Source organism: Gossypium hirsutum, chromosome A11 (genome assembly GCF_007990345.1).
Source record: "Gossypium hirsutum isolate 1008001.06 chromosome A11, Gossypium_hirsutum_v2.1, whole genome shotgun sequence".
In the NCBI taxonomy this organism is placed as follows: Eukaryota; Viridiplantae; Streptophyta; class Magnoliopsida; order Malvales; family Malvaceae; genus Gossypium; species Gossypium hirsutum.
In genome coordinates, this window is record NC_053434.1 from 50,894,610 (window position 1) to 50,905,172 (window position 10,563).

Genomic DNA, 10,563 nt, shown 5'->3' on the forward strand with positions numbered 1-10,563 from the left:
AACAATGTCAATACCTTTCCAAATCAACTTAAGGTTGGAGATAGAGTCTTATTAGATGCCGTAGATCTCCACATTGTCGCTACCACACCGAATGAAGAAATCCCTCTTACGGTACTCAGAATTTTCCCATTCAGTACGATCGAGGTTATTCATCCCAAGTTCAACACTTTTAAGGTAAATAACACACGTTTAAAACCTTATTTTGATGAGATTGATAGCTGAATGAGGAGTATAAACTCCTCAAACCACCATGATCATTCAACGGAGAGGTAAGTCGAGCTTAGACTATAAATAAGCGCTTCTCGGGAGGCAACCCAAGCACTAACTATATTAAATTCTTTAAAATTTAGTATTCGACATCTAACTTACTAATAGAACACTTGAATACAGGTTTTCCGCAGAGACACGGCCAAGCACATGGGCGTGCTTAGGGCCGTGTGAAAACAGGGTAAAGATTTCTCCAAACACGGGCTACGATAAAATGCCACGGTCGTGTGACATGGTCGTGATCGAGCCTGCCAAAACAACACGAGCGTGCGACATGCCCGTGTGGAAGAACCGTGGGCCAACCTGTTAAAACAGCACGGGAGTGTGACACGCCCGTGTCTAACACTCGTGGTCGAACCTGTCAAATGAACACGGGCGTGGGGCTTTCATACACAAGTCTGGGAGAAGCGAACAATGACAGACACGGCCGTGTGCACCCACACGCCCAAGGAACACAGGCGTGTATTACATGTCAGACGCGCCCAATTTCAAAATTTGCGAATCACACGGGCATTTTCCCTGGCCGTGTGCCCCAAGATCTATCAATACCCTGCACTATTCACTTTCTTCCCCATTCAAAAACCCTAACCTTAGCCACTACAAGTCCACACGCCCTCCCTGCTAGGCCCGTCCGTCGCTTCCCACTCCATTTTTGACGCTCAATCTCTCTCCCCTAGCGTTTGTTTACTCCTTTCACTTCTATTTTACTTATTTCTAATGCTTAGTATCAACATAATCTTTATATCTTTTGAACTATTCTTCATTTTTCTCATTATTCTATCATTTAATTTGCATTCTTAGGTTAGTCATGACATTACTATGCTTATTCTCATGCTATTACCATGCCAATGTTTATCATTTAATTTGCATTCTTAGGATTACTTATCATACATTTCGTGTTAAATCGATATTAGGAAAACCTCATACCCATTACATTTATATTCTCATTCTCAATGTTATTGTGGTTGAGTTTGCTTTATATCAGTAGTCTTGGCTGAAATAAGTTAGTTAAAATTCATGACTTTTTACTTCTTCGAAATTGTTTACCTATTATTATTACTCATTTATCTATTATTATTATTATTGTGTATATTACATGCTTTTAATGTCGTCTTCACCAGGAAAGAAGGTCGTTGTCCCTGCTTTGAAGAAAAGGAAGGGAGCATCATCTTTTGCGGGTCCAACCATGAAAATTTGTCACCCTCTTCTTCAGTTTCCCTGAGGGCCCCAAGAAGAACTTTTCCAAATCCTTCAAGCCCGACCTTTAATTGCGGGCCGTATCATCGACTAGGCTGCCGTAGAACAAGTTCAGTTGGCTGATGCGATTCGAGACCCCCTTACCACCGACCCTTAGGAGCTGTTCTTTGGGATAATCGAGCTAACATACCTCGAGATCACAATGGAACTATGCTCAACGTTCCATCTTCAGACAATAATGATGAACTACGATGATCCCGGCACGGTCCAGTTTCGCCTAGGCGGGTTAGTCCGCCAGCTAAGTGTCCCAAAGTTCGATGCTACACTGGGCTTATATACAGAGAAGTTAAAAGAGGACAATGACTTACATGCTCTCAGCCGTAACATCCATCGTTCTCCTTTACGATGCTAGGATGCACTAGTACCAGGTGGGGCCACTTACAATCCCAGCCGCTCCAAGGAATCAGCTCTCCCTACCTCTCTAAGGTACCTACACACCATTTTGGCTCACACAATTATAGGGAGGCGAGAGAGCACCGGCGTCATCAACACTCACAATGCCTACTTCTTATGGTGCATGTCGCACGGGCACGTCATCGACCTCACCTATTTCATCGCCTTCGCAATTCAGCACCAGACGGAGCGGCATCGGAAGGGGTCATCTCCATTGGCCCCTACGTGACCGAGTTGGCTCGACACTTCGGGCTCCTCAGCACGGCGGCCCAAGAATCATCCCTTACCCTCATCGGCCAGATGTCTCCACAAGGCATCTCGAGCATGCTTAGCATGAGGATGATCGAGAGGCGCCGAGGAACCTACCCTCCCCAATATCGTCTCACCCAATCTACCGAGGAGGAAGCCTACGAGGAGATTCCTAATGATGTCCCTCCACAGCACGAGAACCCACTGAGAAAGCCATCACCACCCCCTCGTCTAGTTCAGGCGGCGGCTTGATATGCTGACATCTCTGAGCACCTCACTCGATTCGAGCAACAGTGTTTTCAACATTTTGACAACATTGATGCTACTCTACAGCAAATTTGTCAGCACCTCCACATCTCATCGCCAATCCCAACTCGCTAACCATCCAGTAATGAATATGTTTAAAAACATTTATTTATTATTTTATGTTTTTCATTTTTATTACAACTACTTTTTATTTTTATTTTTATTTTTAGTTGATTTTAGAATTTTATTTTTAATTATCAATTTCAGTTATTTCTTTATGAGTAATTCTTCTTCCTAATTTCCCCTAAAAATTTCCTGATTTTATCACAGTTATATAGAGCTCCTTAGCTCATCATCACAGAGGAATTCATGATATAGGAAGTTTCACTTCTCTCCATATCTTATTTTTAAACTCTAGTATCTACCTTTGTACATTGAGGACAATGTACGTCTTAAGTGTGGGGGAATATTTATTTCATTATTAGAAAAATCCCTGAATGACTACCTTGTTCTCTTGAAAAGCTCTCATATTATATTTAGGATAAATTTTTATTGATTTATGATTTTTGTTGATATATCTTGAATTAAAACATAGGCATTTATGCGTTGATTGTTTAAACTTCAAGACATTAGAGAATCAAGCATGATAAGTTGATTTTTAAGAATTTAAAATCTTAGGTTGTTTCCCCAAAGTTTAGGTATTACTTTGAGTTGGAATTCACAAGTTTTAAACATCAAAAGCCCATAATTTTTGTGGGATTTTTGAGCCTTCTGAGCATCTATTGATTCTTTCATGCTCACTTTTATTATTGTTTGGAGTGCGTCAGTATTGAACTGTTATTCTAGAACTTGCTTGATTATGCATGTCAAGACCACACCATTTGATTTGATATGTCAAAATGATTAAGGCACTTGGATTAACCCACTCATGCCATGATAAGCCTACCTCCACGATTAACCCCTAGTAAACCCCCTTGAACCTAACAAGCCATTTCTTGTATTACCCTTAATATTAACCCTTAACCCATTATTATTGAAATCCCCAAAATTAATCCCTATTTTTGTCGAGATTTGAGTTGAATAAATTGCTTAGCTATGTCTTGTTCTTAATAGTTAGTCTATGTTATTTAACTTGTTCTTCAAAATAAAAAAAAATTATGTATACACATTAGTAATTCCATATTTTGAAAAGAAGCTCTGTTGTACGCAAGTGATGATTAACTCTTTTTCTAGTTAGGGAATTTTCCAATTCAATCTCGATTCTAACCCTTTCTTTTAGATTGCACCACAACCCCTAACCAAGCCTCATTACAACCCTCTAAAGACCTTTTGATTGATGTATCATCTTAAATTATAGTGGTGGAGATTTGATTCTTATGCAAGCCTATGGTAATAACCTTTCATTATTGACTATTGAGTGTTTCATTTATTGTCCTTAAACACCTCGAGTGATTTGAGTGATTCTTTAGTAAGGATGTGAAACTCTGTGATATTCCGAATCGAAGATAATTACTTAGATGAGGGGAGAAACCTATGTTTTCGAAATAGAATGCTCAACTTCGAATGTTTGAAACTTTTATGTTCTTTTAGTTGAATTCTCAATGTATGATTCCGTATGGATTAATTTGAGATATTATCGATAGAAATTATAAGTTGAGAAGAATTTATTTTTATTATGAGTTGAGAATTTTGCTTGAGGACAAGCAAATGCTTAAGTGTGGGGGTATTTGATAAACCATAATTTATACATATTTTACCTTATGTTTAACGCATTTTATGGACGATTTCCCATTAGAATTGGTGAATTCAATGCTCCTAATGCTTTAATTTCATGTTTTATACCTAGGAGAGCATAGGAGAGCGAAAGGAATGGGAAACCGGCCAAAAACGGAGAAAATGGGCCAAAGTACGAAATCAACACGGCCTGGACCTCCTCACACGGGTAGACCACATGGCCGTGTCAATTTGGTAGGCTCAAGCACGGCCTGAAGTAAGCGCACACGAGTGTGTCACATGGGCATGTCCCTGCCGAGCCCAAGTTGAGTCCAATTCAGTAAAGGCTAATTTTAAGGGCTTTTAGGCATTCGAAACCCTATAAATACACCCTAGAGGAGGAGGAAACAGACACAGAGAATAGAGGACAAGGAATTACCCCAAGAAAGCCGATTGATCCATCTCAAAAGTCGGATTAATCATCAAGACTGAAGATCTCTCCTTAATTTCCCTTCAGGAGTTTTGGGTTTTCTTTATGTTTTGTATTCTTTATTATTCTCAGATGTTTTCTTATTTAGTTATGAACTAAATCCCCTAAATTCCTAAGCGGAATGAAACCTAAGACGAATCTTGTTATTATTTTCTGAATCGTATGATAAATATTTAACTTGTTCTTAATTATGTGTTCTTAATTCTTGTTTTGACATCCCTGGATACTGATTCAAGATAAGCTCTTATTTAGAGGAGGAATAGACCCTATCTAATAGTACATTTGTAATAATTAAGCGGAGTTGATTGCGCGCCTAGACATAGGGTGACAAGATTTTGCTGGATTAGGGTGAAACCTAATAAGGGGATCCATAGGTCGAGTTAATGCAACCCTAGAGTGTTAATTAGATAAAAGTCTTGGTTATTCAATCTAGGGATTAGACGTTATTAGTCTTGAATAGGGATAATAACATAACTTAGGGATTTCTACGGAACAAGTTAATAAATTCTCCGATTCGGAGCCAGAATAACAAGTACAATCTAGGTGGATTTTTCCTTAGGTATTGCCTTCATTCAATCGATTTTCCCAAAAGCAATTTCCCAATTCTATTCTCTGTGAGCTCTTAGTTTAGATAATTAGTTAGTTAAAACAAAAACCTCTTTATTCTTAGGCTAGATAATAAAAAGACAGTCATTACTAGTACTTTTAGTTTCTTTGGGTTTGACAATCTGGTCTTGCTAAAACTATACTACTGTTCGATAGGTACACTTTCCTACATCGCGATAATAGTCAGTTTCAATAACGAGTAATTATAAATATTTAAAACCTATCACAAAATCAGGCGATCACAACCCTCGATGGAAAACAAACATTCAAGAAAAAATCATTCATCAATCATACAATACAATCCCATCCAAATTATCCATCCGCTACACACCAGCTCCATCCCCCGTCACACCATGTAGGGATATAAATATCGACCAACCCAGCCCACACACCATGGTAGCCCGGTTGCAAAACTACCTTCATTTACATATTGGGCTTTAAAAGCCATTGGTGAATCCACGATCGTCAAGCAACCATGCGATCCTCATATACTTCCTCCGTTCAATAATTCCCACCCATATGCAACCTAAGCAGAATATCATATGTATGCATGTCACATCCATAAAACTTACATTCTACACCTAGGGGTATTTTGGTCATTTTTGCCCTTAGGGGCATTTCGATAATTTTCCCATAATTATGGTTTTCACTTACCTTGGCCCGTTAACGAGTCCCGTAAGCTAAAATGAACAAACACTATGCACCAGTTAGAATTCCAAAGAAGAGGAGGTGAGTCATTAAGACCGCTTAAGTACCAAGCTCTCCCAAGATCCAATCCTAGACATGCATATACTCGTTGCCACACCTTAACCTTTTGACTTGTCCACGGTCGCAATATATTAATTAAGTCTTATGTGGATATCATATACTAGGCCCAAAACTCCTTACAAAGCCCAAACAATTTCACATACTTGTATCTAGCCCATTAAGCCTAATCATATTCATATGGCCCATTAGGCCCAAATCATATTTATATGGCCCGTTAGGCCCAGTCACATTCATAATCATGCTCACATACAAGTTCCTATCACATAGCATCAATATTCAGTTTTTGCCTATTATGGGCCCAATAGCCCATCGGGCCCATTTAGCCCATTCCGGCCCATATGGCCAAATCACAACCCAAGTCCATGGAATCGCCCGTGGGCCTTAGGCAACCTATCAGTCTCCACCTTACGAGTGTTCGCGCACTCCCGTAGCCAAACTTTTAACTTTTTGGCATTTCATTTTTTACCGATACATAATGTCTGTGCAGTGTATGTACACACCTAGTAAGCAAGCGTGATGCAATCTCCTTAGCCCTAACCTACAATCGATATCACTCAAAGATTAATCTTACATACTTATCGAATACTTTACCAAAAGCCAGAATCTCACCTTAACCTTACCTTGCGCGATAAGTATAACAACCCCTTCACTAACCACGATCAACTCCTAGATCTACACCAATCGTAACTATTAAAACCAGAATAATAGGTGACTCGTATCCAACACAAGTCCCCTTACCTTACTATGGCTATTCGGCTAACCTTAGCCAATGGATGATGAATACTTACCAAAACCACAAACACCTAAAGAGCTATTCGGCAGAGAGCTAAGATCCGAGATCCGATACTAATTCCACTAGATTCAGTCAAAGAGTATTCAGCCCTTTGGAGATTCAGCTTTTCAGCTTTTCAAACTTAGTATGGTGAATAAGGTTTATTTAGTACAAATTAAAGAAGAAGAGTAGAAGAAGAAATCAGCTAAGTGAAACAAATAAAATTGTGTAGAGAAGAATATAAATTGGCAGGAAATAAAGAAAGAAAAACAAAAGGGATTTTGGCTTTTGGATCTTGAAAAGAAAAGGGTTTTCGGCTTTTGGAGAAAGGGGTTTCTGGCAACAAGTTGAAGAACAATTTCGATAGTAGCCTGGAAACCCTATATTCGGCCCCTATTTATAGCCCTTATAGCTGAATTTTCCTTGCCCAATTCCCAATTCGGCTCCATCACTTCTCCTTTCTCATCTCCTCGTTTTTCTCCCTGATAACCCCTTGATCTTTTCCTTAATTTTCTCTTCTAAACACTCTCTTAGAGTCCATCTTCACGCCACATCCATCCTTCTAGAACGCCAAAATTAAACTTCTAAAATACTAAGCTAGGATTTGAACCTTGGATCTCCTTGCTAGCTACAAACGCCACCTCCCTACTCCCTAAGTGGCGTCACATAGCCACTCCTCCACAAGGCTTTTTGATGCTATTTTCCCCTATTTTTATTTAAAAGGCCAACTACTTGCCAACCCTGACTCTTTTAATAATTAAACTATAATTTCATTTATTACTAGGTTCGAACTCAAACCTTAATTAAGACCTACTATAATTATCACATGGATAGGAACATAAAACACAATTTTTACCAAAGCCGAAAACAAAAAAAGTTTAGGATTTCAGGATTTTTGGGTTTCGGGATTTTTGGGGTGTTACATTAGCCATTTTTAATTTTATTGAAATTTACTTTTTTTTAGTTTAATTGTTCTTTTTAAAATTTTTCTTTCTAATTGCTTTTGGCAGGTGTCTCTAGTATATGACTAGGAGGAACCCGTCAGGACCTTTGCTTTTTGACAGTGAGATCAAGAGCACAGCTCGCTGAAACCAAAGAGAAATAAGGTGAAGTCTACAATACATAGAGGAAGAGCGAGAGGACAATATCTATACTACAATCGATAAGATGGCTGAAAATCAAAACAACTGCTCTCTCCTGTGGTTGTCGCAAATCCAGTGAATTAGAATTTTGCTCCTCGTACTATGTACAACTATGCTAAGCCTAATTTAACGGGGGCTAAATCGAGTATTGTTAGACTTACAATTGTTGCAAATAATTTTGAACTGAAACCTAACACTATACAAATGATTCAATTGTTTGTTTAGTTTGATGGTCTGCAGATTGAAGACCCAAATACTCATTTGGCCAACTTTTTAGAGTTCTGAGATACTTTCAAAATAAATGGCATTTCTGATGATGCCATTCACCTTCGGTTATTTCCCTTTTCATTAAGTAATAAGGCTAAACAATGGTTGAACTCGTTACCACGAAGGTCAACCACTACTTGGGAACAAATGACCGAAAAATTTTTACTCAAATACTTTTCGCGGGCCAAAACGAAAAAGTTAAGGAATGATATCTCTTCTTTTGTGTAGATGGACTTAGAAACACTTTATGATGCATGGGAGAGATACAAGGGTCTATTGAGAAGGTGCCCTCACCATGGGCTACCTCTTTGGCTACAGGTTCAAACTTTCCACAACGGTTTGAATCCTTTCACCGGAAAAATGATCGATGCACCTGCTGGTGGAACTATCAATAATAAGACACCTGAAGAAGCTTATGAGTTCATAGAAAAGATGTCACTAAATAATTATCAGTGGCAAGTCATGAGGACAAAGCCGACAAAAGAAGCTGGTGTTTTTAATGTCGATTCGGTTGCTATGCTTTCAAATAAGGTAGAACTTTTGAATAGAAAATTGATGGTTTACGGTTCTACGTAGGTTCATCCAGTAATGCAGTGCGATGCAAACGGTGGTGGAACGAGCAATTCAAAATATCCACCCTATGGCCCTAACATGAAAAACGAGCAAATGAATTATATGGGTAATAATCCTCGACTTCAAAATAATCGTTACAGTAACACTTACAATGCAGGTTGGAGGAACCACCCAAATTTCTCATGGAGAGGCCAAGGGAATCAAAGACCACCACCCCCTCTAGGCTTCCAACAACAACCTTACCAACAAGAGAAAAAGCTGATCCTTGAGGAGATGATGACAAAGTTTATTTCAATAGTAGAAACTCATTTTTAGAATACTGAAACTGCACTTAAAAATTAGCAAGCATCAATTCAAAGGCTCTAGAATCAAATAGGACAATTGGCTAAGATGATTTCAGAGAGACCACTAGGGGCTTTACCTAGCAACACCGAACTCATTCCAAAAGAGAACGTGAAAGCAGTTACCCTAAGGAATGGAAAAGTGATAGCTGATCTGAAAAGAAGTTGCCTCAAGAAGCTGATAAAAAAGAGGAAGAGGGGGTGAAACCTGAAATAAGTGAAAAACCGATACTGAAGGAATATAAACCACCAATCTCGTATCCAGGAAAATTGAAGAAAGACCGCATGGATGCACAATTTGGTAAATTTATTGGACTTTTTAAACAACTACATATTAACTTAACTTTTGTTGAAGCTATCTCGTAGATGCCTATATATGCAAAATTTTTGAAAGAGATTTTAACAAATAAAAGGAAGTTTGAAGAATTGTCTACAGTGGAACTCAACAAGGAGTGCCTGGCCATACTCTAAAATAAACTGCCAACCAAACTGAAAGATCCAGGAAGTTTTACTATTTCCTGCTTAATTGGTAGTTTAAATGTTGAGAAGACACTAGCTGATTTAGGCGCTAGCATTATCTGATGCCCTATAAAATGTTCAACCAACTTGGCCTTGGGGAACCAAAACCTACTAGGATGAGTATTCAACTAGCTGACAGATCTGTTAAATATCCTAGGGGTGTTATCGAGGATGTACTTGTAAAAGTAGATAGATTCATATTCCCTGTTGATTTTGTTGTGCTTGACATGGATGAGGATGTTGAGGTGCCTTTAATTTTAGGTCGACCATTTTTAGCCACTACTAGGGCTGTTATTGATGTGGGTGATAGTAAACTTGTGCTTAGGGTAGGTGACAAAGAGAGTATTTTTATAATTTATGATGCCATCAGATTTTCTAGGGAACAAGATGGCTCATGTTATTTTATTGATTCTATTGATCATGCTACTCAAGATTCTTTACAGGAAATCGTACATAAAGACATGTTGGAACTATGTCTTGCCCAACGAGAGGAGGTAAATGATGATGATTCTACGATAGGTAAGGTAAAAGCTGAACTAAATTCTAATGAGTCTTCATTGAGACAGAAAAGCTATGAGGGTATTGGGGTAAACAATGAATTAAAATTAAAACCCTCTATTGAAGAACCTGCTAAATTGGAATTAAAGCAACTACCAAATCACTTAGAATATGTGTTTCTTGGAAGTATTCTACATTATCAGTGATTATTACTTTAGATTTATAGCCAACCGAAAAGGACGAGTTACTCCAAGTGTTGAAGGAGCACAAAAGAGCCATAGCCTGGAAGATTTCTGACATAAGAGGGATCAGCCCTTCTTTTTGCACACATAATATTTTAATGGAAGATGAATATAAACCTTGTGTGCAAGCTCAAAGGTGACTGAATCCTAAAATGAAAGAAGTTGTAATAGCTGAGGTAATTAAACTTCTAAATGCTGGAATTATTTATCCTATTTCTGA

The 10,563-nt window shown here is 38.5% G+C and overlaps 1 non-coding gene across 1 annotated transcript; it reads right to left on the minus strand.

Moving 5' to 3' along the window:
* Positions 1-8,365: 8,365 nt before the first annotated feature.
* On the minus strand, positions 8,366-8,472 carry LOC121210480 (small nucleolar RNA R71). The gene has a single exon (XR_005905596.1). It is a non-coding gene; the product is annotated as a small nucleolar RNA R71 (small nucleolar RNA).
* Between the last annotated feature and the right edge of the window lie 2,091 nt (positions 8,473-10,563).